General features: G+C 45.4%; 1 long non-coding RNA gene across 1 annotated transcript; it reads left to right on the forward strand.

Annotated features, from left to right (window-relative positions):
* LOC148146446 (uncharacterized) lies at positions 1 to 25,098 on the forward strand. The gene is made up of 6 exons (XR_015760817.1): positions 1 to 59; positions 8,892 to 8,998; positions 14,386 to 14,493; positions 17,798 to 17,906; positions 22,919 to 23,025; positions 24,981 to 25,098. It is a non-coding gene; the product is annotated as an uncharacterized LOC148146446 (long non-coding RNA).
* The last annotated feature ends 2,667 nt before the right edge of the window (positions 25,099 to 27,765 follow it).

Raw genomic sequence — 27,765 nt, forward strand, 5'->3', positions numbered from 1 at the left:
GGGCAGTAAAGAGTCAACCACATTGCTGTGGGTCTGGAGTCACATGTCGGCCAAACCAGGTAAGGATGGCAGATTCCTTCCCTGAAGGATATTAGCAATAATCAACAATGGATTCATGGTCTTTAACAGATTCTTAATTACAAATTTTTATTGAATTCACATTCCATTATCTGCCGTGACGGGATCCAAACCCTGGGCCCCAGAACGTTATCTGGGTGTCTGGATTATCCATCTAGTGATAATCTCACTAGGCCATTTGGCAGGGTGAGTGACTGAGGTATCTTTGGGGCAACACATCAGCACCAAAGATCCCATGGTCTCTGCGGAAGATAGAAAGGGCTGGGGAGAGAGATATATCCCTGGTGGTGGGGTCTGACTGTAGGTAGCGGACATAGCAGAGGTTAATGGAGATTAGTGGGTGGCAATGAGGACCGGGAGATTATATTCTTATTGTGGTTGGAGGGGTGGGCGGAAGGCGGAGGTACAGGAAGTGGAGGATATGTGTTGGACTGCATTGTTGATCAAGTGGGAGGGAAATGCAGTCCTTGAAAGTGGAAACCTTTCTGGGATGTCCTGGAGTGGAATTGCTTCTCCTGGGAGCAGATATGGCAGAGGCAGAGAAATTGGGAGTACAGGATCACGTTTTTACAGGAGTATACTCGAGGGTAATCAGGAGAGCAAAAAGGGGACTTGAAATATCTCTAGGAAGTAGTTTAAGGAGAATCCAAAGAGATTCTACAAATACATTAAGGATAAAATAATAACCAGACAGAGAATAGGACCCCTTAAAGATCAACAAGGCCATCTATGGAACAGGAGGTGGGAGAAATACTATGCCATTCTATTCTAGAGAGTTTGGAGAAATAAATAGTGATCACTTGAAAAGTGTCTATATTACAGAGGAGGAAGTACTGGATGTCTTAAACAGTAGCAAGGTGGATAAATCCCTGGGACCTGATCAGGTGTATCCCAGAAATTTGTGGAAAGCTAGGAAGGTGATGGCAGTGCCCCTCCCTAAAGTATTTATATCATTGTTTGTGACAGGTGAGGTGCTGGAAGATGGGTGCCATTATTTAAAAAAGGTGGTAAGGAAAGGCCAGGGAACAAGAGAACAGTCAGCCTAACGTCAGGTAAGTTAGGCTGACTGTTGTTGCCTAAGGTAAGTTGTTGGAAGGGATCCTGAGGGACAGGATTTACATGTATTTGGAAAGACGAGGATTGATTAGGGATAGTTAACATGGCTTTATGTGTGGGAAATTCTATCTCTCTAACTTGATTGAGTTTTTTTGAAGATGTGACAAAGATGATTGATGAAGGCAGACTGTGGACGTTGTCTATATGGACACTGAACGATGTTCCACAAAGCAGACTGGTTAACAAGGTTAGATAACATGAAATGTTGGGAGAACTAGCCATTTGGATACAAAACTGACTTGAAGGTAGGAGGCAGAGGGTGGTGATGGAGGGTTGCTTTGCGGACTGGAGGCCTGTGAGCAGCATTGTCCTGCAGGAATGGATATTGGGTCCTTAAATACATGACTTGGATGTGAATATATGAGATATGGTCAGTGGGTTTACAGAAGACACCAAAATTGGAGGTGTAGTGGACAATGAAGAAGTGGACAAGTTCAGAATGCAACAGTATCTTGACCAGATGGGCCATTGGAGCGAGGAATGGCAGACTGGGTTCAATTTAGACAAATGAAGAAGGGCCTGTGCTCGAAACGTCGAATCTCCTGTTCCCTGGATGCTGCCTGACCTGCTGTGCTGTTCCAGCAATAAAGTTTCAACTTTGATCTCCAGCATCTGCAGACCTCACTTTCTCCTCAATTTAGACAAATGTAAGCTGTTGGATTTTGGAAAGGCAAATCAGAGCAGGACTTGTACATTTAAAGGGAAAGTCCTTGGGAATGTTGCTGAACATAGAGACCATGGAGTGCAGGTTCATTGTTCCTTGAAAGGAGAGTCGCAGGTAGGCAGACTAGTGAAGGTGGGGTTTGGTATGCTTATATTTATTGGTCAATGCATTGAGTACAGAAGATGGGACGTCAAATTGTGGTTGGACAGGACATTGATTAAGCCATTTCAGGAATTCTGTTTTAAGTTCGAAATTCCCTGTTCTGGAAAGGATGTTGTGAATCTTGAAAGAGTTCAGACAAGATTTACAAAGACTTTGCTAGGGTTGGAGGATTTGGGCTACAGGAGGAGGCTTAATTTCCTTGGAGAGTCAAAGACTGAGAGGTGACTTCATGGAGATTTATAAAATCATGAAGGGCACAGATAAGGTGAACAACCAGGGTCTTTTCCCCCAGTTAGGTGGGATCAAAATAAGATCACATGGGCTTAAGTTGAGAGGGCAAAGATTAAAAACGGATTTAAGGGGCAAAGTTTTCAAGCTGTGTGTGGTGTATGTGTGGAATGAGCTGCCAGATGAAATAGTGGAAGCTGATACAGTTACAACATTTGAAAGGCATCCGATTGGGTACATGAATAGGAAGGGTTTTGAATGATATGGACCTATAGCTGGCAAATGGGGCTCCATTTGTTGAGGATTCCTATTTGGCATGGACAAATTGGACCAAAGGTCTGTTTCTGTGCTGTACATCTCTATGACACTAATAAATGAAAATAAGATGTGTTCCTCTTTTGTGGAGAGCTAGCAGAAGCACAGATAATTGTCCTTGGAGCTGAGAAGGTTAAGCAGTGATTTTGACCAGGTGCAAATTTGTTTCTAGGATATCTAATCTGCAGAGAGAGTGGAAATGTTAACAACATCACAATTTTAGTAACTATTTTCAGGTAATTGGCAAATAATGTGAACATTATTTTATTCAGTAAGTTCTGAGTATCTGGAACAGTCTGAATGGCAGCTGGACACAGACTCAGCAGTTATGCATAAACAGATGTAGAATTTTACTTTTTAAGGGAAGATTTGGGGGGCTATGGGCAAATGGGAAGGGAATTTGGACAGATTTGCAGCATCTCCATAGGGAGAGGGTATAGCCCAAATGGGCTGAATAGCCCCAAACCCTGTGCTCTGTGATACTGCCCCATTGAGTGTGAATGTTGTAGCTCATCCCAGGGCAGAGAGAGGCAGGATCCCACCACTCACCTCACAATGGGCCCCGATGATTGATGTCAGCGGAGGCTAATAGGGGGCAGAGGGCCGTACTGGAGGACCAGATCGTACCAGTTTGTCTTCCAACCAATCGGAGTGAATGAGGGCATCCTCAAGGCTGGAACTAAAGAAAGGCACATATCGCAGAGATTTGAGAAACTGGAGGACATGAGATAGGGAGCGTTCTGTGGCTGGTGAGGAATTATATAAATAAGGAAGAGTTGTGAGGCTGGATGAGGTGGCAGTGAACGGGAGAGTTGAGGATGGAGGAATTTAGAGTTAGTGAGGATTAGAGTCGTAATGTTATACAGCAAAGAAACAGGCCCTGTGGTCCAACCAGTCCATGCCAACCATAATTGTAAACTGAACTAATTGTACCTGCCTCCGCTTAGTCCACATTCATCCAAATGTTTGCTATTTATGCACTAATCTGAATGTTTTTTAAATATTGTAATTGTATTCACAGCTACCACTTCCTCTGGAAGTTCATTTCACACATATAATTTTTTTTTAAAACCCTAATGTCTTTTCTCAAATCTTTCTCATTTCTTCTCAAAATGAATGCACCCGAGATTTGAATCCTCCTCTCCCTCGTCCATTCACCTTATCTACACTCTTTCTGATTTTATAAACCTCTAATAAGGTCACCCCTCAACCTCCTGCACTCCAGTGAAAAAATTCCCAGCCTATCCAGCCACTCCTTAGAACACAATCCCTCCATTCATGGCAACATGCAGGTAAATCTCTCCTGAACCTGCTCCAATTTAATAATATCCTTCCTATAACAGCACAACCAGAACTGGACAGAGTATTCCAGAAGAGGCTTCCCTAACGTTCTGGACATCCTCAATATAACGTCCCAACTCCTGTACTCAAAGGTCTGAACAATGAAGGCAAGTGTGCTAAGCACCTTAACCACCCTGTCTACATGTGACACAAACTTCAAAGACGTGAAGCCCTCGGTTTCTTTGTTCCCATATCACTACTCAAGGCCCTACTTTTATTGAGTGTAAGTCCTACCCTCGTTTGTATTGTCAGGATATTATATTTTGCATTTATTCCAATCCAAAAAAATTTTGAGTATAATTAAGAGGAAAATCAGGAGGCAAAAAAAAGGGACATGAGATAGCTTTGGCGAATAGGGTTAAGGATAATCCAAAGGGCTTTTGTAAGTACATGAGGAGCAAAAGGCTAACTAGGGAGAAAATAGAGACCCTCAAAGATCAGCAAGGCAGCCATTGTGTGGAGCTGCAGGCGATGGGCGAGATAGGGAAACACGTATTTTGCAGTAGTGTTTACTGTGAAAAAGTACATGGGAGATATAGAATGTGGGGAAATAAATGGTGACATCTTGGAAAATGTCCATATTACAGAGGAGGAGGAGGTGCTCAATGAGCGGCTAAGGAGCTGGTGCTGGGTAAAAGGATTCACGTTTTTTGGATCGTTGTGATCTCCTCTGGAGTAGAGTTGACCTGCATAAGAAGGATGGATTATACCTGAATTGGAAGGTGTCTAATGTCTAGGCAGGGAGACTTGCTGGTGATACTCGGGAGGCATTAAATCAGTGGGGGAGTGGGTGTAAACCCAAGAAGATAGTGAGGAAAGAGATATGTCTGAGACTGGTACAGTTCAGAAGTCAAATAGTCAAGGCAGGCAAGGGCAAGGCACAGAATGAAGTCGGACTGAGCAGTTGCACTGCATTTACTTCATTGGAAGTGGCCTGACAGGGAAGGCAGAGGAGCTCAGGGTATGGTTTTGAACATGGCACTGGGATATTATTGCAATTACAGAGGCATCACTCAGGGATGGATAGGACTGGCAGCTTAATGTTCCAGGGTATAGATGCTATAGGAAGAATAGAAAGGGGGACAAGAGAGGAGGGGGAGTGGCATTTTTGATTCGGGATAGCATTATGTTTTTGCTTAGGGAGGATATTCCTGGGAGTACGCCCAGTGAAGTTATTTAGGTGGAACTGGGAAACAAGAAAGGGATAATCACCTTATTGGGGTTTTCTGCATGGATTTCGTCCCGGGTGCTCTGGTTTCCTCCCACAGTCCAAAGATGTGCAGGTTGGGTGAATTGTCCAGGCTGAATTGCCCATAATGTTCAGGGATGTGTAGGTTGGCTGGCCCTGAGAAGTGCAATGTTCTAGGAGGAGGTTAGGAGGCTTTCCAGGTCAGTATTAGTATGATGGGCTGAATGACCTGCTTCCACACTGTTGGGAGTCTCTGATAATTCTACTAGTTTGAAAATAGTTACAGAAAATAATATACCAGATCTAAGAGTTAAGGTTCTGAATTGGACAAAGGCCAATTTTGATAGCACAAGGCAAGAACTTTCATCTGGCCCCTCAAGCCTGCTCTACCATTCAATAAGATCAGGGCTGATCTTCTCATGGCCTCCGCTCCACATTCCTGCTCTCTCACCATAACCCCTAATTCTTTTCTTATTCACAAATCTACATTTTGCCTTTAAGGCATTCAAGTTGATAACGTCAAATGCTGCACTCGGCAGGGAATTCCACAGATTCACAACCCTTTGGCTAAAGAAGCTCCTCCTGAACTCAGTCCTAAATCTGCTCCCCCTTATTTTGAGGTAATGCTCTGTAGTTTGACCCACCCCCAGTGGAAATAGCCTCCCTGCTTCTGTCTTATCTACTCCCTTCATAATTTTATTGTTTCCTATCCAACCTCCCATTCTTCTAAATTACAATGACTATAGAACCAGTTTTCTCAATCTCTCCACATGCACCAATCTTCAACTCCTGACCCAAACTAGTGAACCTCCTCTGTACTCCCTCCAGTGCCAGTACATCTTCCTGAAGTAAGGGGACCAAACCTGTACACAGTACTCCAGGTGTGGCCTCCCCAGCACCCTGTACAGCTGCAGCATAACCATCCCTCTAGCATGGAAGGACAATATTCCCTTCACTGCCTTAATTACCTGCTGCACCTGCAAACCAACTTCCTGTGATTCATGCACAAGGACACCCAGCTCCCTCTGCACAGCAGCCTGCTGCACGTTTTCACCATTTCATCATCCAGTTTGTTGTTTGTCCGACCAAAATGGATGACCTCACATATCCTAACATTGAGCTCCATCTGCCAGATCCTTACCCACCCATATAACTGATCTGTATCCCTGTGCAGACTTACAGTGGCCTCTGCACACATTGCTCTACCTCATCTTTGTATCAAATGTGAACTCTGACACCGTACACTTGGTCCTCAACTCCAAAACATTTGTGTAAATTGCAAACAGTTGTAGTGCCAACACACATCCAAACACCCATTTATCCCCATTCTTTACTTTTTGTTGGTTAACCGATCCTGTATCAATGATAATTACCCATAATGCCATGCATCTTTACCTTATTCAGCAGCCTTTTATGTGGCAACTTATCGAATGCCTTCTGGAAATCCAGGTACACCACATCCACCGAGTCCCCCTTGTCCAACGCACTCGTCGTATCCTCAAGTAATTCTAGTAAACGCGTTAAATGTGACCTGCCGTTCATGAATCCATGCTGTGTCTGCTCAATGAGACAATTTCTACCCAGATATCTCACCACTACTTCCTTGAGAGGTTCAAGCATTTTCTCCACTACAGAAGTTAAGCCATCGGATCCTTTTTGAAAAATAGTGGCACCACATTTGCAGCTTCCAGTCTGTCAAAACCAGACATCCAACAAATTTTAGTGAATTATCACGAGGTCTATTTGTTATCCCCCCCCCCCCCCCCCCGCCCCCCCAACATCTCTTTTAGTCCCTGGGATGCATTCCATCAGAGTCAGGAGACCCATCTACCTTTAGGCTGTTATCTTTCCCAACATTACCTCTTTACTGAGAATGATTGCTTCTGTATCCTCATCTGCCATTGCCTCCATAGGCCTGCGACAATGAGAGTATATAGACAGTATGTTCCTGTTAAGGCCAAGGTTGGTAGGTGTAAAGAGTGCTGCCTGACGAAAGAAATTGAGGGCCTGGTCGAGAAAATGAAGGAGGGATATGGTAGGTACAGAGACCTGTGTTTGTGTGAATCCCTGGAGGAGTGTAGCGGCAGTAGGAGTGTACTCGAGGTAAACCAGGAGGGCAAAAAGGGGACATGAGATAGCTTTAGGAAATAGGTTTAAGGAGAACCCAAAGTGATTGTACAAATACACTAAGGACAAATGAGGAACCAGGCAGAGAATAGGTACCCGCAAAAATCATCAAGGGTGTCTGTGGCACCTCAGGAGGTGAGAGCGATTCTGTATGAGTGGAGAGGTTTTACAAACAAAATGTGCACGTCGGAATACACACATTTGAACGTCTCAGTCTCATGTTTTCAGTAAACGGGGAATTGCCTTTATTCGGGGCAAGAATTCACTGGACACGTGCGGAGCCGCCAGCTTTGTTGGGGGCAAGGTGCAGCCAGGCGCATGTTCAGCCTTTCTCTGGTACAGAGTCATTGGGCAGGATTTTCTCAGAGCACATTCAATCTCAGAGAAATGGATGTTTATTTCTGGATTTGTTTCGTCATTCATTTAAATGATTTGGTATCGTAAATGAGTTTGCAGGTCATACAAAATTTGAGGTATTGTGGATAATGAAGGTTACCTCAGATTACAATAAGATATTGATCAGATGGGGTTTAATTTAAATAAATGAGGTGCTGCATTTTGGAAAAGCAAATCAGGGCAGGACTTGTACACTGAATGGCAAGGCCCTGGAGACGTTTGCAGAACAAAGAGACCTTGGACTGCAGGTTCATAGTCCTTGCAAGTCAAGTTTCAGGTCGATAGGATGCTGAAGAAGGTGTTCAGTATATTTTCCTTTATTGGTTAGAGCATTGAGTATAGGATGTGGGAGGTCATGTTGCTGTACAGGACATTTGTTAGGCCAGTTTTGGAATAGTGTGTGCAGTTCTGGCCTGCCTCCTATCAGAAGGGTTCTATGAAACTTGAAAGGTTTCAAAAAAGACTTACAAAGATGTTGTTGGGGTTGGAGGATTTGAGCTTTAGGATGAGGCATAAAAGGCTGGGGCTGTTTTCCCTGGAGTGCCATAGGCTGAGTGGTGATGTTATGGTGGTTTATACAATCATGAGGGGCATGAATAGAGTAAATGAACAAGTTGTTTTCCCTGGAGTAGGAGTGTCTAGAAGTAGAGGGCATTGCTTTAGGGTGAACGGAGAAAATTTCAAAGGGACCTAAAGGACAACTCTTTCATGCAGTGGGTGGAATGAGCTGCCAGAGGAAGTGGTGGAGGCTAGTACAATTAAAACATGTTAAAGGCATCTTAATAGACACATGATATGATTAGGAAGCATTTACAGGGATATGGGCCAAGTGCTGGCAAATGGGAATAGATTAGGCTTGGATACCTGGTTGGCGTGGATGAGTTAGACCGAAGGGTCTTTGTCGGTGCTATACATCTCTATGTGGGATCATAACAGCTTCCACTGTTCTGCTTCATCTCTGGGCTCCCTCATGACCACTTTGTCAATATCTGGCTTCCTCAGTCTCGAACAATGCGTGTATATTTGGTCTGTTTAGTATTTTACTATTACTTTTACAGACATTTTTGTAAGTTAATTTTTCACTGCCGCCCAGCCCCTGACCATGTGCTGCTTATTGATTTTTTTCTGGAAAATCTTTGATAGTCGAGAATTCTTTTTTTCCAATAAGCAAATGCATTTTCCTTCCATTTCTGACTATCAAATTCTGCACCATTTTCATTACCTGTAATCCATTTTGCACTCCCTGAAACATCGACTGTGTTTCTCCTTCCACAGATACCAGTGATTAATGCCAAATCCCTGTTGCTTGTGGAGAGGGTGATGTTTGACTTTCTTGTACAGCTGCAGTTTGTGTGGTGAAGGTGCTCCCACAATGTGGTTGGGTAAGAGACATTACAGGGTATTCATTACAGCAACAGTGATGATTTGAAGGTAATGTCCAAATCAAGAACAGTTTGTAGTTTTATTATCCTGCTTATAATTTCACAAAAATTTAGTGGGAACTTTAGGCATAAGGTCAGAGACTGATGATGTTAGGTCAGGTGACCAAAAGCATTGCCAAATAAGCAGGCTTTGAGGAATGTCTTAAAGGAGGAAAGCAGACCTGTGAGGTTTTGGCTGCGAATTTCAGAAAATGTTGCTTTGGCAACTGTAAAAGCAGCCACACAGGTGAAATAATGAATGAACAGATCATTGGGTGTTTCGAACACAATGGGTTGTCGAGGTCTTCAAGGACGTGTGATGCGGCAAGCTAGGGATGATCACAACCAGGAATTAAATCAAGAATGAGAATTTTAAATTGAGGAATGTGGGCCAGATGCTGGCAGATGAGACTACATTGGGTTGGAATATCTGGTCGGCATGGACGGGTTGGATTGAAGGGTCTGTTTCCATGCTGTATATCTCTGTGGCTCTATGTTGTTGATTATGAATGGGAGCCTTTTGATGGATCAACATGTTTTGGTACAAGGGAGTACTTGGGCAGCAGAGATTTAGTTTTTCTTGAGATTACAGGGAGGTTGAATGTGGGAAGCTGGCAGGAGTGTGTTTGGATAATGAATTCTGGAGATAACACAAGGTGGATGAGAGTACATGAGCTGAGACAATGGTAGAATCAACTAGAAATAGTGATCTTAGAGTGGGACTGGGCTGTCACTCTCACCTTACCTCTGGAATTCAGTTGGTCGTCAGGTTGTGAATCAGGGCGGTAACACAATCGGGAGCTGAGTTGCCATGGTGGAGCCTAAAGTGAGTGTCACTCAATTGGCTGTTGCTGAGCAGCTGCTGCTTGATGGCCCTGTTGATGACATCTTCCATCACTTTACTGCTGATCGAGTGTGGACTGATAGATGTAAATTTCCTGGGTTGGATTGCCCTGTGTTGAACATGATCTACATGGTCGGTAGATGCTAGTGCTGGAGTGGTACTTGGCTCGGTTGGTGGCAAGTTCTGGAGCACAAGCCATCAGTATTATTGCCAGAATATTGACAGGGCCCGTAGATTTTGCACGACTTAACCATTTCTTGATGTACTTCAAACTGAATCAAACTGGCTTAAAACTCACATCTGTGATGTTGGAAACCACTGGAGAAGGCTGAGATGGATCATCTCACTTTGCACTTCTGGCTGCAGATTGCTGCAAATGCTGTCATCTTATCTGGTGCATGGATGTGTGAGGCTCCTCCATCAGTAAGGGTGGGGATTTCTGTGATGCTTCCTCCAGTGAGTTGTTTAATTGTCCATCACCGTTCACAACTGGGTGTGGCAGAACTGCAGAGCTCCGATCTGATCCATTGGTTGTGGGATCGTTTAGCTCTGTTGCTTGCTGCTGATGCTGTTTGAAATGCAGATGGTCCTGTTTGGTAGCTTCACCAGGTTGGCACTTCATTTTTAGGTCTGCCTGGTCCTGCTTATGGCATGCCCTCCTTTACTGTCCATTGTGATGGGTGAGTGCGGGACGTACAAACCCATGAGATTTCAGATTGTGCTGGAGTACAGTTCTGCTGCTGTTGATGTCCACAGTGCCTCAGAGATACCCAGTTTGAGATGCTACATCTCTTCAAAGTCTGTCCCAATTAGAACGGTGATAGTGTCACTCAACACAATGGAGGTTTTTCTCAACTTTAAGCCAAGACTTGTGTCTCCAAAAGGAATGTGTGATGGTCACTCTTACTGAAACTGTCATGGCCAGATGTATCTGTAGCTGGTCAATTCATATCAATGAGATCAAGTATATTTTTCTCTATTGTTGGTTCCCTCACCACCCGCTGCAGACTTAGTTGAACAGCTGTGTCCTGACCAGCTCAGTCAGTAATTCTGTTGCAGAGCTAGTCTCGATTGTGGACATTGAAATCCTGCACTCAGAGTACGTTTGACATCATTTTACTTCCTCAGTGCTTCCTCCAAATGTTGTTCAACATGAAGTAGAACTGATCCATCAGCCAAGGGAGGACGGTACGTGGTCATCAGCAGGAGCCATGGGACGTCCTGGTCTCCGGAGCCAATGCTGTATACTCCCAGGGCAAATCCTCCCTGTCTGTACACCACTGTGCCACCACCTCTGCCTGGTCTGTCCTGCCGGTGGGACAGGACATATCCAGAGATTTCAGGAGAAAGTGAAGACTGCAGATGCTGGAGATCAGAGTCCAGAGTGTGGTGCTGGAAAAGCACAGCAGGTCAGGCTGATGAACGGCTTAGGCTCAAAACATCGATTCTCCTTCTCCTGATGCTGCCTGACCTGTTGCGCTTTTCCATCACTACAATTTCAATATCTTGGGATGGTAATGGTGGTGTCTGGTCATTGTCTGTAAGGGTTGATTTCATGAGTATGAGTATGTCAGGCTGTTCCTTGATTGGTCTGTGAGACAGCTCTGGACATGTTGGTACCAAAATTCAGATGTTCGTCTGGAAGACATTGCACCATCGAGAGGGCTGATTCTGTGGTTGTATTTTCTGGTGCCTTGTTACATGCCGAGTGGTCCATCCAGTTTCATTCCTTTGTTGAAACTTTGCAGTGATTATTTCAGTGAGTAGCTTGCTGGGTCACTGTCAGTTTGGCAGGATGTTTTCCGCCATTGACAATGATTTCATGGAGTTCAGGAGATTCCTAATTCCAGTTATTTTTTCTTGAATTCAGATTCCACCATCTGCCAAGATGGGATTCGAACCAGGACTTCAGTCGTTTCTTTTAATATTTTGGATAAAATTTAAATACATTAGGTTTGTTCACTCACTTTAAATATCATTTACCCAGGTTTTGTTTCTTTGTAAACACTGTCCATCCTCCTGTCTCCTCCACTCTCCCCTCTAACAACAAGAGTTTGGAGCACATGGAGTTTCTCTGTCACGAAGACTGAGATAATCCGATCTGCTGCTTCCCTCCCTCCCACTAGCCCACTCAGTCAAACTGCTTCATGTGGTGTTCCCGGTTTTTGTCCAAACCTACATTTTTCTCCAATCTCATCTCATGTCAAGCCTTATCAGAGCTCATCTTGACCCTTTACCCTAATCTCACTAAACCATAGAATTTCCAACTCTCTTTTCTCCTCCTCCATATCAGTCCCCCTCACCGATTCACAGACATTGTTTCTTGTTCTGTCTTTTCTGGTTATGGTCCTTCTCACCCATTCTGTGAAAAACTGACATTTGACCTCACGGTTGTTGGAAAATCCTGCTCCATCTCCACTCTCCCTTTCCTTTCTGAATTCCTTGCATTTGGTGTCCCCCGTGGATCTATCCTTGGCCCCTCCTGTATCACACCTACATACTGCCAGGAGGTGACATTGTGCAAAAGTACCATGTTGGGTTTCACATGTACACTGACGATGCCCAGCTCTCCCTCCCCATCATCCCTCTCCATTACTCCACTGTTACTCAGTTATCAAACTGCTTACCATGCTCCCACTACTCGATTAGGTGCAGTTTCCTCCAATAAAACATTGTAATGGTTAAACCCGTTGCCTAACAAGTTCCTTTCCCTTACTGCTGAGCGCCTCCCTCTCACTGGGAACTATGCAGCAGAACTAGACTCATCACAATACTGCTGTTATCTCTGACGCGAAGCTGACCTTCTGATCAGACATCTACACAATCCCAAACACCAGGAATTCCAATCTTTAAACCGTTGCTTATCTCCTCCTCATCTCGGCTCCATTGCTACTGAAACCCCTTACCAGTGTCTGTGTTGCCTTAAACTTGACGAACCCAAAGCAGAACCCTTGATTCTGTGACTGGCTCAGAATCTGGTTTCAGAGCCCCCCCTCAGTATTTACCCTCAGACACATCAGTATTTATTCGGTCAAACCCCTGAAGAATCTGGTGGTGCAGTCTGATTGTAGCTGGTGGAAATGATAGAAGATGATGTGTTGTATCTGGGTGGAAGGTAAGGACTTGGTGGAGGGGGGGGGGGGGGGGTTCTCTCCTTGTTGCAGTTGTAGATGTGGGTTTCAAAGGCAGAGGTGCAGGAAGTGGAGGAGATACATTGGATGGTATTGACCACATAGGAGGGGAAATTGCAGTCCTCGAAATATGGGGCCATTTGGTATGTTCTGGCTTCACTGGGACACAGCAGTAAGCATGAGATAGAGATGTTGTCCAGGGAACAGGCTCGCGTGTTTAAAGTGGAAGCTCGGGGTCTGTTTTTGCAGCAGAACGTAGATCATCAGTTGTCATTTCGGCCACCTACACTGAGATGCTGCCAGACACAGGTTCCTGTCCCCTCCATTAACAGCTATGCACCCTCCCAGCCAGATCGTAATCCACTCGTTTTTCTTTCCAAATGTTCCAGTCTCTCTTTGGGTTCTGTCCCTCCCTGTTATTTACACTTTAACCCCTATCTCCTGCAATACAATGATCTGCAGGTTAGTTGAATTGGCCAAGCTAAATTTCCCATAATATTCAGGGATGTGTAGGTTAGGTGCATTAGTTAGGAGAAATATACAGTAGTCGGGTAGGGGAATGGGTCTGGGTGGGATACCCTTCGGAGGGACTCTGTGGACATTTTGGGCCGAATACCTGTTTCCATGCTGTCAAGATTCTAATTTTCCCATCTCCCATCGGATCTGAGGAAGGGCCACTGGACAGATTTCTGTTCCCAGATGCTGCCAGACCTGCTGAGCTTTCCCAGCACCTTCTGCTTGTTGTTCCTGATTGACACCATCCATACACCTTCTGGGTGTGATTCAGACGGGGGAGGATACCACCACTGACCTCACAATGAGGTCCAGCTGATTGATGGCAGCTTCGGACCAATAGGAAAAGGTGGTGGGACTGGTGGACCAAGTGGAACCAGCTGGTCATCCAAACAATGGGAGTGAATGAGGGGCGTGGCCAGTGGGATGACACGTCACCAGTAACTCGGCCGATGCAGTGGCACGTGACTCGGGCATTGGTGAATGTGGGAGACGCAAACAGGGAAGGGGAGAGTGGCCTCAGAGACAGGGAGATAATGAGTCACTGTAGAGTGGGAAGTTTTAATTACACTCTGTGTGGTTCGTAAGTCTGAATTAGAAACTCTTAATCCCGCTTTTGCAGCAGATGGGAAAATGGCTGCGGCCCTCAGGCGGTGAAATGTTCTGGGATATGGCCGCCATTTTTATTGGGAGTAAGGTACAGTGAAGCGCATGTGCATGTCCCCTTCCTATGATGGGTGGGGGGAGGCGTGCAACTTGAAGAGAGGCATTTACACATCAAGCACATACCAAGAAAAAAGTATGTCTTTATATTCTTCCTGCACTGACTGTGAGTTTTGTTTTGTGAATTCATTTCATAGGATATTAAATCAGAATAATTGAGGCTGGAATCTCAAAAGCAAGTTTTTACAGTCAATGGAGTCATCAGGATCTGAATATCATTGGCATTTAACTGTGGAAGGAGAAAGGTTTGTCTGTTCTGTTTGTGGGAAGATATCTCCAATATTTTTGTTAAGCAGAACGATGTACAAATTCGTGGTTGGATCACCCTTTGGGTGTGTGCTCTGTTCTGGGCCCTGCAACTGAGGAAGGAGATATTGGCCTGAGAGGGAGCACAGATTTATCCAAATTACACCTGGTCTCTTTTAAGAACTCTCAGATTTAGACCCAACCACCCACTTCATGATGCTAACATGTAAACTTCATGTTTTCAATCACCTGCAAACTTCCCATTAAAAATCCTTTTGGACTCAAATTCCAGTACCTTTTCAGGTGGAATGTTCCAGCTTCTGACAACTGTCTGTTCATTCAGAAACTGCTGACGTCTATGTTGACTCTGGGGTTACAAAGGGCTGAATTGAAAGATGAGGTGCTGTTCCTGAGCTCCCATTGAGATGCATTGGAACAGTACAGGAGGCTGAGGGCAATGTAGGTATGAGCAGACAATGAAGATGACAGGGCTGCAACTGTGAGGGCTGCTTGGCTCAATGAGATTGTTCTGGAGTTGGGTGTAAACAGACTGATGTGAGACAGGGAGAAGGTGAAGCTGAAACTCAGTTTTAGTTCAGGCCGTTCAGATATTCACATGGTCCCAATGTGAACAGCCAGTTTTTAAGTAATACCTGCGGAATATTTGTTAACAGTTTTTAAAGTATTTTTCCTGAGGGCAGTTGAGTTAACCACATTGCTGTGCGTCTGGAGTCACATGTTGGCCAGATCAGGTGAGGATGACCGTTTCCTTCCCTACAGGATATTAGTGAACCAGAAGGGTTTTTAACAATCGAGAATAGTTTCATGATAATCATTCGCCTTTTCATTCTAGATTGTATTCAATTCCGATGCCACCATTAGCCATGTTGGGATTCTATCCCTAATCCTCGGAACATTGCACATGTCACTCATCTGGCAGGAATACCATTAAGCCATTGCTTCCCTTTTAGCAATGTTTAAAAGAAAGTTCCATCATTCCAGGTGTACAATGTGAGATAAAATACTGCAACGTCCATGAGTCAGCCTCTCCGAAAGGTCAATCAACAGAAATTTGTTTGGGGCCAAATATTTCACTTTTTCTTTTGGGGGGGGTTATTAAACAAAAATGAATCCAAATAAAAATCTTATGCCACGGACATGTAATTTCTGAAGCCGGAGGGTGATTAAAGAGACAGTGAAGGTTGTGGGGCCAGAGGGTAACTGTTTTCCAAACATCACTGTGGTATACATGGACTGCAGCATTTCAGGGAGGCGGTTAACCACCACGTTCTCCAAGGCAAGTAAAGGTGGCCAATAAATACTGGTCTGGGCAGCAAAGGTAACTCCCAGTGAATAAAACCAAGCAGTGACCTCTCTGAGCTGACTTGCTGTGAAGTTAAAAACCTCTCTGGAAATGGAGTGGGCAGAGAAGAGAAACAGAGACATTTCACAGCTGCCCTCAGAGAGACCTCACCCTTGGAAGTACTCCGAGCCGGGGATCAGCTCAGTGAGTTTCAGTCTCTTCAAATATCAATCTTAGTCGGTTTTATTTTATTCAATCTACAATAGTGAGTAAGGTGAGGATTTCTTTTTAATGTCTTATGGTCTCTTGATTAAATGTTTAAGATATGAAACGTCAGCATTAAATTATTCTCGAGCAGGAAGACTCTGCCTTTGTCTTGGTCTGTAGATTGTTAAGGCGGAGAGTTGGCCTGTTGTAGAGTGGCGTGCTGTTCCTGTCGGATGTGGGAGATTAGGGAGAGTTTCAATCATCCTGATCATTATGTCTGCAGCAAATGTGATTGCAAATCCTATTGGAACGCATGGATTGGTGGAGGAGTGATTAAACGCAGTGAGGAATTGACAGGAGCCGGGTGTGTGATAGGGGCAGTCTCAGGAATGCAGGATACTGCAGACACAGTCAGGTAGATGGGTTACCTCCAGGAAAGCTAGGAGGGGTAGGTCGGTACTGCAGAAGTCTCCTGTGGCTATCCCCATCTCAGACAAGTATACTGTTTTGGAAAATGTAGTTGGTAATAGACTCTCAGGGGAATGTAGCACTGACAGCCAAGTTACTGGTACTGAGACTGGCTTCTAACATCATGTGAGGAATATCCAGTTCGACACGATCGATGGTGATAGGGGACTCTCTAGTCATGGGCACAGTCTGCCATTTCTGCAGCTGACAGTGAGACATCAGAATGGGGTGGTGCTGCCCTGGTGCCAGTGTCAAGGATGTCTCACAGAGGGAGAAGAATATTCTTAAAAGGGAAAATAACCAGTGGGAGGTCATTGTACATTGGTACAAATGACATAGGAAGGGGAAAGTATGGCGTCCTGACGAGTAGGGAGATTTGCTAGTGCCACTCAGGAGGCATTAAACCTGTGAGGGAGTTGGGGTAATCCCAAAGAGATAGTGAGAAAAGAGGTGGGCCTGAGGCTGGTAGTGTTCACCAATCAGACTGTCAAGGCAGGCAAGAGCAAGCCACAGAATGAGGTGCGGCGGACCAGTTGCACTGCATTTATTTCAGTGCAAGATACCTGACAGGTCAGGCAGGTGGGCTCAGGGTATGGTTTTGAACATGGCACTGGGATATTATAGCAATTACTCAGGGATGGATCGGACTAGCAGCTTAATGTTCCAGGGTATAGATGCTATAGCAAGGATAGAAATGTGCCAATAGAGAGATGTTTTTGATTAGGGATAACATTATGGCTGGGCTTCGGGAGGATGTTCCTGGGAGTACATCCAGGCAATTTATTGTTTGGGTCTGAGAAATAAGAAAGGGATGACCATCTTAATGGGATTGTATTATAGACTCGCTCTCAATAGTCGGCGGGGAATTGAGACACAATTTTACCAGAGAAAATGAGGTCTGCAGATGCTGGAGATCAGAGATGGAAATGTGTTGCTGGAGAAGCGCAGCAGGTCAGGCAGCATCTAGGGAACAGGAGAATCGACGTTTCGGGCATTAGCCCTTCTTCAGGAACCCCTGAAGAAGGGCTAATGCCCGAAACGTCGATTCTCCTGTTCCCTAGATGCTGCCTGACCTGCTGCGCTTCTCCAGCAACACATTTCCATACACAATTTTACCAGGAGACCTCAGTTATCTGTAAGAATAATATGGATGCAATGATAAGGGGTTTTAACTTTACCAACATGGCCTCGGAGTGCTGTAGTGTTGAGGGCTTGGATGGAAAGGTATTTGTTCAGTGTGTACGGGAACATTTCAGATTCAGTTTGTAGGATGTACCGACTAGAGAAGGAACAAAACCTGATCTGTTTTCTTTATTCATTCACAGGATGAGGCTGTCACTGGCTCGGCCAGCATTTATTGCTGCGTTTACCCAGAGGGCAGTTATGAGTCAACCACGTTGCTATAGGTCTGGAGTCCCATGCAGACCAGACCAGGTAAGGATGGCATTTTCCTTCCCTCAAGGTCGTGAGTGAACCACATTGGTTTTCCCAACAATTGGCAATGGATTCCTTGTCGTCACTAGATTATTTTTTCCAGATATTTATTGAATTCACGATCCAAAATCTGCCGTAATGGGATTCAAACCCAGGTCCCCAGAACGTTATCTGGGTCTCTGGATTAACTGTCTAGCGATAATTTCACTCCGTCATCACTGCCAGTTAGGAAATGAGGCAGGGTGAGTGACCGATGTATCAGTGGGCCAGCGCATCAACACCAAAGATCCAACAGGATTGAGGCTCAGTGGTTATCGCTTCTTCCTCAGCACCAGGGACCTGGGTTTGATTCCAGCCTCAGGCGACTGACTGTGTTCAAGTTGGCACGTTCTCCCCAGTGTCTGTGAGGATTTCCTCCTGGTGTTCCAGTTTCCCCCCACAGTCCAAAGATGTGTAGGTTAGTTGGATGAACCACGTTAAGTTTCCCATAGTGTCCAGATGCAGTATATGAGGTTTTGGGATGTGCAGGCAAATCTCTGCCTGATGTGAAAAGCTCCTTTTGTGGTCTTGGACAGATGTCAGAGGGAGTTGTAGCCGCATGTTTTACATCTCCCATGGTGGCAAGGGTGGGTCAAGGGTGTGGAGCGTGGGTTGGTGGGAGGTGTGGACCGATCATGGGAGGTGCAGCGGGAATGGTCTCTGCGGAACACAGATAGGGTTGGGGAGGGAAATATGTCTCTAGTGATGGGGTCTGACTTTAGGTAGCAGAAATAACAGATGTTGATGCGCTGTATCTGGAGGTTAGTGGGGTGGAAGGTGAAGACCGCAGGGTTATATTCTTTAATGTGGCTGGAGGGGATGGGTAAAGGCAGAGGTGCAGGAAGTGGAGGGTATGTGTTGGAGGGCATTGTTGATCAAGTCAGAGGAAAATTACAGTCCGTGAAGTAGGCCTTTCTGGGATGTCCTGGAATAGAATCCAAAGAGATTAAACAAATATATCACAGACAAAAGATTAACTGGCCCAGAGAATAGGACCCCTTAAAGGTCAACAAGGCTGTCTATGGAACCACAATGGGTGCAAAAGATACGCAAATAATTCACTTCATTTTTACTTGAGAAGTATATGGAAGCTCGAGAGTTTGGAGAAATAAACAGTGATAACTTGAAAAGTGTCCATGTTACAGAGGAGGTGGTACTGGATGTCTTAAATCGCATCAAGGTGGATAAAGCCCTGGAACCTGATCAGGTGTATCCTGGAACTTTCTGGAAATCTAGGGAAGTGATTGTTGGGCCTCTCCTGAGGTATTTGTATCGTTGATAGTGACAGGTGAGGTGCCATTATTTTTAAAAAGGTGGTAAGGAGAGGCCATGGAACAAGAAAACAGTGAGCCTGAAGTCAGTGGAAGGCAAGTTGTTGGAACGGATTCTGAGGGACAGGATATCCATCTATTTGGAAAGGTAAGGAATGATCAGGAAGAGTCAATGTGGCTTTGTACATGCACACTTGTGTCTCACTAACTTGAGTGAGTGTTTTGAAGTGACAAAGAAAATTGATTATGCCAGGCGGTGAATGTTGTTTATATGGACATTCAACAAGGTTCCACAAAGCAGGCTGGTTAGCAGGGTTAGATAACATGGAATGCAGGGAGAGCAAGCCATGACAAAACTGCCTTGAAGGTAGGATACAGAGGATAATGGAGGGTTGCTTTGCGGACTGGTGGCCTGTGAGCAGCAATGTGCTGCAAGGATGGATATTGGGCCCTTAAATAAATGACTTGAATGTGAATATGAGGTATGGTCAGTAGATTTACAGAAGACACCAAAATTGGAGGTGTAGTGGACAGCGAAGAAGGTTAGTTCATAATAAAACAGGACCTTGATCAGATGGGCCATTGGAGCAAGGAATGGCAGACGGAGTTCAATTTAGATAAATGTGAGCTGTTGTATTTTGGAAAGGCAAATCAGGGCCGGGGAACATTGCTGAACAAAGAGACCTTGGAGTACAGGTTCATAGTTCCTTGAAAGTCGAGTAACAGTTCGGCAGCGGAGTGAATGTAGCATTTGGTACGCTCCCCGTTATTGGTCAATGCATTGAATGCAGCTGTTGTAACGTCATATTGTGGCTGGACAGGGCACTGATTAAGGCCTTTCTGGAATTCTTTTTTCAGTTCCAATCTCCCTGTTCTTGGAATAATGTTGAGAAACTTGAAAGGGTTCAGAAAACATTTTGCCAGGGTTGGACGGTTTGAGCTCTTGGAAAAGGCTGAATAGGCTGGAACAATTTTCCCTGAAGAGTTGGAGGCTGAGAGATGGTCTAATAAAATCATGAAGGGCATGGATAAGGTGAGCAGTCAGGGACTTCTTCCAAAGTTCGGTGGGTCCAGAACTAGATGGTACAGGCTTAAGGTGAGAGGGAAAAGATTTAAAAGGGTTCTAAGGGGCATCTTATTCATGTTGATGGCATTCCAAGTATGGAATTAATTGCCAGAGGAAGGGGTGGAGGATAGTACAATTGCAGCATTTAAAAGGCATTTGATTGGGTACATGAAGAGGAAGGTTTTAGATGAATAAGGGTGAACCGCTGGCAAATGGGACTCCATTAACGCTTTCCGTTATTGGTCAATGCATTGAATACAGAAGCTGGGACGTCATACTGTGGCTGGACAGGACATTGATTAAGCCACTTCAGGAATTCTGTTTTCAGTTTGAATTTCCCTGTTCTGGGAAGGATGGTGTGAAACTTGAAAAGGTTTGGACGAGATTTACAAAAACGTTGCCAGGATTGGAGGATTTGGGTGACAGGGAGAGGCTGATTCGGCTGGGGCTATTTTCTCTGGAGAGTCAAAGACTGAGAGGTGACTTACTGGAGATTTATAAAATCACGACGGGCGTGGATAAGGTGAGCAGCCGGAGTCCTATTTCCTCAGGTTAGGTGGGTCCAAAACTAGAGCACATGAGTTGAAGTTGAGAGGGCAAAGATTTAAAAGGGATCTAAGTGGCAACGTTTTCAAGCTGAGTGTGGTGTGTGTATGGGAGGGGCTACCAGATGAAGTAGTGGAGGCTGATAAAAATCACAACATTTAAAAGGCTTCCAATTGTGTACATGAATAAGAAGGTTTTGATGAATACAGGCCAATAGATGGTAAATGGGAATCCATTAGTTTAGGATTCCTTGTTGGCACGGACGACTTGGACCGAAGGTCTGTTTCTTTGATCTTAATAAATTAAGATGTATTCCTCTATTATGTGGAGAGCTAGCTGAAGCACAGATAATTATCCTTGGAGCTGAGAAGGTGAATCAGTTATTTCAATCTGGTGCAGATTTGGTTCCAAGGTCTTGAATTTGCAGAGAGAGAGAGAGGAATTGTTTACACTTTCACAACCTTTAGTAACTACATTGAAGTAATTGGCAAATAATACAATGTGAAAATGTGAACACTATTTTACTCAAAGTTCTGAGCATCTGGAACAGTCTGAACAACACAGATTCAGCAGGTATTCTGAAACAGACTTGGAATTTTACTTTTTAAGGAAAGATTTGGGAGGTTGTGGGCACATGGGAGGGGACTTGGGACAGACTTGCAGCATCTCCAGAGGGAGAGAGTACAGCCCCAATGGGCTGAATAGCCCCCAGCCTCTGTGATACTGCCCCATTCACTGCCCCATGAAGCTCATCCCAGGGCAGAGAGAGGGATTAGCCCCCCACTCTCATCACAATGGTGTCCGGCTGATTGACGGCAGCTCCAGACCAATGGGAGGAGAGTCTGTGTGGTCCTGCAGCCAATGAGATTGAATGAGGGGTGTAGCCAGCAAGACAACACATGTCCATGAGCTGTGCAGGTGCAGTGTCACTGTTTGGGATTGGGAGAGACAGCAGAGACTGGGACAGAGGCTGTTGGACCTGAATTACAAACTCCCAGTAAATTAAAGCCAAAAGAACTGCGGATGTTGTAAATCAGAAACACCAGCCAGGCGGTTCTGGAAAAGCTCAGCAGGTCTGGCAGCATCTGTGAAGAGAAATCAGAGTTAAAGTTTAAGATCCGGTGTCCCTTCCACAGAACAGATGTTACTGAGAAAAAAAAGTCAGTTTATGTGCAGAAGATAGTGTGGGGGGAGGATAAAAGGAGTAAAGGATAGGTAGGGATAGAGTGATAGGAACAGTTGGATAAAGGATAACGATCTGGCCGGGGGAGGTTGACTAGCTGTTAATGGAGACTGTTAATGGCTAACCATAGGTAGTGTGTAATGGCAGGCTGTGAGAACAAGGACTGGTGTTTGTGGTAGGGGGCTACGACATGAGGTTGTTAACCTATGGTTAGCCACTAACTGTCTCCATTGTAAGCTGTTACCCACCTATATTACTCCACGATTGGAGCTGCCGAGGACACAAACCTTTGGAATATCCTCCCGAACCCCGTCTGTCTGCCTTAAAGATGTATCTAAAAGTCGTTCTCTTTAATCAACGTTTTTATCATTCGTGAAGCATTTTAGGAGATTTGTCAATGTGAAAGGCTCCATACAATGCAGGTAGTTGTTGTTATTGTCTGACATCAGGAGAAACAGGGATGAGCCCTCTCTCTCATACCGAATGAATAGCAGCAAAAGCAGGAAGCACTGAGCATGCTCCAGCCCACAATGGGCCTCGGATTATTGATGTCAGCGCAGGACCAATAAGAGTGGGGGAACGGGGGCTAGAGGTGCTAGTTGGTCCTTCAACCAATCGGAGTGAATGAGGGGTGGGACAATACTCAACCACATGATAAACTTCACTGACAACACAGTGTTGTTGTGACCAAGGCATTGGAAATGTGTGAAGGTGAAGGGCAGGGGAAAGGAAAGACATATTGACCAGGAAGAGGAGGAAATTTTCATGGTATGGGATGAGAGATTTTATAGAACTTAGTGCACATTGTAAAACACAAATTTCAAAATCCAAATTCTGCACCATTTTCCCTCCCTATAATGCATTTTGCACTTCCTGAAATATCAACTGTGTGTTTCTCCCTCCACAGATACCATTGATCAGTGCCAAAGCCCCATTGCCTGTGGAGAAGGTGATGTTTGACTTCGTTGTACAGCTGCAATTTGTGTGGTGAAGGTGCTCCCACAATGTGGTTGGGTAAGAGCTGTTTTAGATTATTCACTCAGTAACATTGAAGAGTTGACAATGTATGTGCAAATCAACAACAGTTTGTTTTTTTTTTATCATGTTTATAAATCCACAGAAATACTATTGAGAACTTCGGACATGAGGCCACAGATGGGGATATTAGGTCAGGTGATCAAAAGAGTTGCCAAATAAGCAGGTTTTCAGGAATACCTTCAAGGAAGAAAGCAGGTCTGAGGGGGTTAGGGTGGGCCTTGGCAACAGTAGAACCAGCCAGACAGTTGAAGCAATGAATAAACTCATCGTTGGGAGTCTGAAAGAAAATGAGTTGTCGGGGTTTCACAGGTTGTGTGGTGCAGGGTGACAGGGATGTTCACATCCAGGAATTACATCAAGGGTGAGAATTTTAAATTGTTGCTTGTTAATAGGAGCATTTGTTTGGTCTCCCCTACCCTGGGAAAAAAGAAACCATGACTGGTCACCCTATCATTGCTCCTCGATAAAGCCACTTAAAATGTCCAGTGGTGCAGGGAAATAGCCTCAGCCTATCCAGCCTCTCCCTATGGTTCAAATGTTCCAATACTGGCACCACAAGGTAAAACCTTTCTGAACTCTTGCAAGTTTCCCAACATCTTTCCTGTAACAGGGAGACTGGAATTGAAAGCAGTCTGGGGATTCCAAAAGTGACCGAGCCAATAAACTGTACAACCGAAACATGATCTCCCAACTCCTATCCTCAATGCACTGCCCAATAACAGCTAGCATACAGCACACCACCTTCTCCGACCTGTCTACCTTCAACCACACTTTCAAGGAACAATCAACCTACACTGCATGGTCTGTTTGTTTGTCAACACTTCCCAAGAACTTGCCATTAAGAGGTTGAGTCCTATTCTGATAACATCTTTCTGAAATCATGGAGACCACAATTGAATGCAGTATTTTAAAACTGGCCTCACCAATGCCCTACTCAGCCACAACGTGACCTCCTGACCCCTATATTCAGTGACAGAATCCCCACAGTGTGGAAGCAGGCCTTTCAGCCCATGAGACCATACCAACATCGGAACAGTATTCCACCCTAACTCTGTAACCTACCATTACCCAAAGCTAATCCATCTAAACTGCATGTCTTTGGAATTGTGGGAGGAAATTAAGAGCACCCAGAGGAAGCCCACGCAGACACATGGGGAGAATGTGCAAATACCACACAGACAGTGGAATCAAACCAGAGTCCGTTTATTGACCAGCACATCCCATTAAAGGTCAGTGTCCCAAATGCCACATTCAGCACCTGATCTCCCTGAAACTCCACTTTCCAGGAACTGTGCAGTTGTTCTGAGCCCTTCAGAGGAAATTAAGGTGAGGAGGAGAAAACACGAACAGGGTTGAGTTGTAGATCTATAAAATAACTCTCCATCTTCCCCCTCTCTGTTCCCCCCGTCTCCCCCCACTCTGTCTGTTTCCCCCCCTCTGTCGGTCAGTCCTTTGTCGGCTCCCCTACCTTGTCGGTCGTCCCTCCCCTGTCGGTCTGCCCCCCCCATCATTTGCCCCCTCGGTCTGTCCCCCCTCTGTCAGTCGCCCCCCTGTCGGTCGCACACCCGTCTCTTTCCCCGCTCCATCGGTTGCCCCCCCTCAGTCTGTTCCCCCTCTTTGTCGGTCGCCCCCCCCCAACCGTCGGTCGGTCGCCCCCTCTGATTCCCCTGTCTGTTCCCCTCCTCTCTAATCCCGCTTTCTGTCCCCATCCATTTCTGTGCCTCCCCTCTCTATCCCCCCTCTCTGTCCCCACCCATTTCTGTCCCAACCCTCTCGATCCATCCACCCTCTCCTACCCTCCTCCCACCCCCTCTCTGCCTACCCTCCCCTCTCAGCCCCCTAGTTCTGCACTCCCCCCCCCCCCCTGCAGGGAAAATATCCTGTCTATTTACCCTATCCATGCCCGGCCTGATTTTAAAAATCTCTTTCAGGTCACCGTTCAGCCTCTGACGCTCCAGCGAAAACAGCCTATCCAACCCTGGCATCATCCTTGTAATTCTTTTCTGACCCCTTTCAAGTTTGAGAACATCCATCTGATAGGAAGGAGACCAGAACTGCATGGAATATTACAAAAGTTGCCGAATCAATGTCCTGTACAGCCACAATATGACCGTCCAACCGCTACATTCAATGCTCTGACCAGTAAAGGCAAGCAGGCCAACTGCTGCCTTCACTATCCTATCTACTTGCTACTCTACTGTCAAGGAACTATGAATCTGCACTCCAAGGACTCTTTGTTAAGCAGCACTCCCCTGGAACTTACTATAAACTGTATAAGTCCTGCTAAAGTTTGCTTTTCCAAAATGCAGCAGCTTGCATTTTTCTAAACTGAACTCCTCAGCCCATTCACCCTTCTGATCCAGATCCCCCTGTCCTCTGAGGTAATCTTTTTCACTGTCTGCTACACCTCCCATTTTGGTGTCATCTGCAAACTTACTAACAATACCTCTTATGTTCACATCCAAATCATGGATATAAATGGCGAAACGTAGTGGATCCAGCACCGATCCTTGTGACACTCCACTGGTCACAGGCCTTCAGCCTGAAAAGCACCCTCTGCCTTTTACTTTCGGGCCAGTTCTGTACTCCATGCGATCTAACCTTGCTGACCAGTCTCCCATGAGGAACCTTGTCGAACACATTACTGAAGTCCATGTAGATCATTACGATGCTCTGACCTCAGCAATCCTCTTTGTTACTTCTTCAAAATACCTGAGTCAAATTCATGAGATATGATTTCCCATGCACAAAGCTGTTATTAGTATCCAGGATTTAACTCTGTACATTGGGTCTGCGTTGCCCAGTTATAGGTGTTAATATTCTGAAGTTCAATTACACCAGCATTTTGTCAGTGAGTCTGTATTGAGTCTTGTTAATGTCACCAACACAGTTGAGTGCCTTTTGAAAGGCAGCCCCTGTATCCCTTGCCCACCAGGAAATGGTGGCAGTGTCCTTACCTCTGGATCAGGAGGATCGGGTTCAGAGTTGAGAAACAACATCTTTGAAGAGGATGATTAGAAAACATGCCCAAGCCACCAGGCCATGCTGTCTCCCAGCTGTGCCTGCCTGAGCGTCCAAACAGAACCTATCCTGTAGTTTCTCTCCTGCCAGACTCTCCCATTGCTCAGTTTGTCCAGGATCCCCTCCTGCTACTGCACTGCTCCTGTCCCTCACTGACCTGTCTATCCCCCAGTGGTCTCCACATTCATTCATTGTTTACAATCCCATTGTCCCAGTCCTCCAGCCCTGGCCCCTCCCGTCTATACAGACGGCTCAGTGGTTAGCACTGCTGCCGCACAGCACCAGGCACCCGGGTTCGTTTCCGGCCACGGGCGACTGTCTGTGTGGAGTTTGCGCATTCTCCCCGTGTCTGAGCGAGTTTCCTCCATGTGCTCCGGTTTCTTCCCACAGTCCGAACATGTGCAGGACCGCTGAATTGGCCATTGTAATTTGCCCATCGTATTAGTTACATTAGTTCGGGATAAATATAGTGTCGGGCAATGGGTCTGTGTAAGCTATTGTTTGGAGGGTCGGTCTGGACTTGTTTGGCCGAAGGGCCTGTTTCCATACTGTAGGGATTCTGATATATTGGGCAGCAGCTGCTGTCCATCACCCGGACTCCTGTATGATCGGAAGCACGCGCTGTAGGAGGGGAGACAAGTGCACGGACACAGTGCTGGCCAATTGTGGGATTGGTATAGGTCAGTGCCTGGGAAGGAGGCTGTGGGTGTGAGGGATTAATCTGACATTGGCATCTTCCTCGCTCTGGGAGCAGGACCCAGGGGAATGACCCGTTTCCTGGCACCCTGACATGGGATCAGACTATCAGTGGTGCAGCGTTTTGCAGAAAGTTATCAGAACTCTTTTGTCAAGATTCAGGGTTATTATGGAAAGGGACAAGGATGGGCCTGCAATTAGAATTCTAATTTGGCTCATCCTAGTAAGATGGGTTTTGGCCAGAGTGTGCAGGAAGCAGTGTGTGCAGGATGGTTCTCATCAGAGGATTCACTCCTTCCTCACCCCCCCCTCCCCCCGACTACCGGCGGACGCAGAGTCAGACTCATTGGTTTGGTTCTTAGTCTGCAGACAGGAGCTAGGAAACTGAATTCAAAGAGAGGAGAGAGAGTGTGAGAACTGGGTGTGGAGGAAAGGAGTGAGGAGATTGGTTTGGATTTCAGTCACAGAAGAGAGAAATTGTGAGACTGAGATTTAAAGCTTTGGGGTATCAAGGAAAATACAATTTAACACTATAATTGTCTTATGTATTTCCAACCTGTGTTCACAGTGGTACCTTGTTTTCTCGGTTGTAGCGTACTGAAAGGGTGGATTTGTGGTTGAGAAATTCATATTGAACTTCATGTTCAGATCTGATAGTTACTTGATCTGTGCCGATCTGAATATCATTGGCCTTTTCATCTGGAAGGAAAGGTGTGTATTCTGTCCGTGGGCGAATATTCCAAATCTCAGTGTGACTGCAAAAGTACTGAGACACAGCCAAGTCCATGTCAGCATGGTGAGTGTGGAGAGAGATTCCATTTTTTTTTAGAAATTCTGAAAAATCATGGCACATTTCCCAGGAACATTTAAGCCACAGTTTTGCTTTGTAGAAGGACAAGTCTTTAATTAACCATGCAACCAGAGAGACACAAGGATACTTGCACCTTGGGAAACACTATGAAAACGGGATTGTTGTAAAGGAGTTCATTCTCGATCATG

Source organism: Chiloscyllium plagiosum, unplaced genomic scaffold (genome assembly GCF_037043375.1).
Source record: "Chiloscyllium plagiosum isolate Xiang-an unplaced genomic scaffold, Cpla_swu_hap1 HiC_scaffold_21, whole genome shotgun sequence".
Taxonomy (NCBI): domain Eukaryota; kingdom Metazoa; phylum Chordata; class Chondrichthyes; order Orectolobiformes; family Hemiscylliidae; genus Chiloscyllium; species Chiloscyllium plagiosum.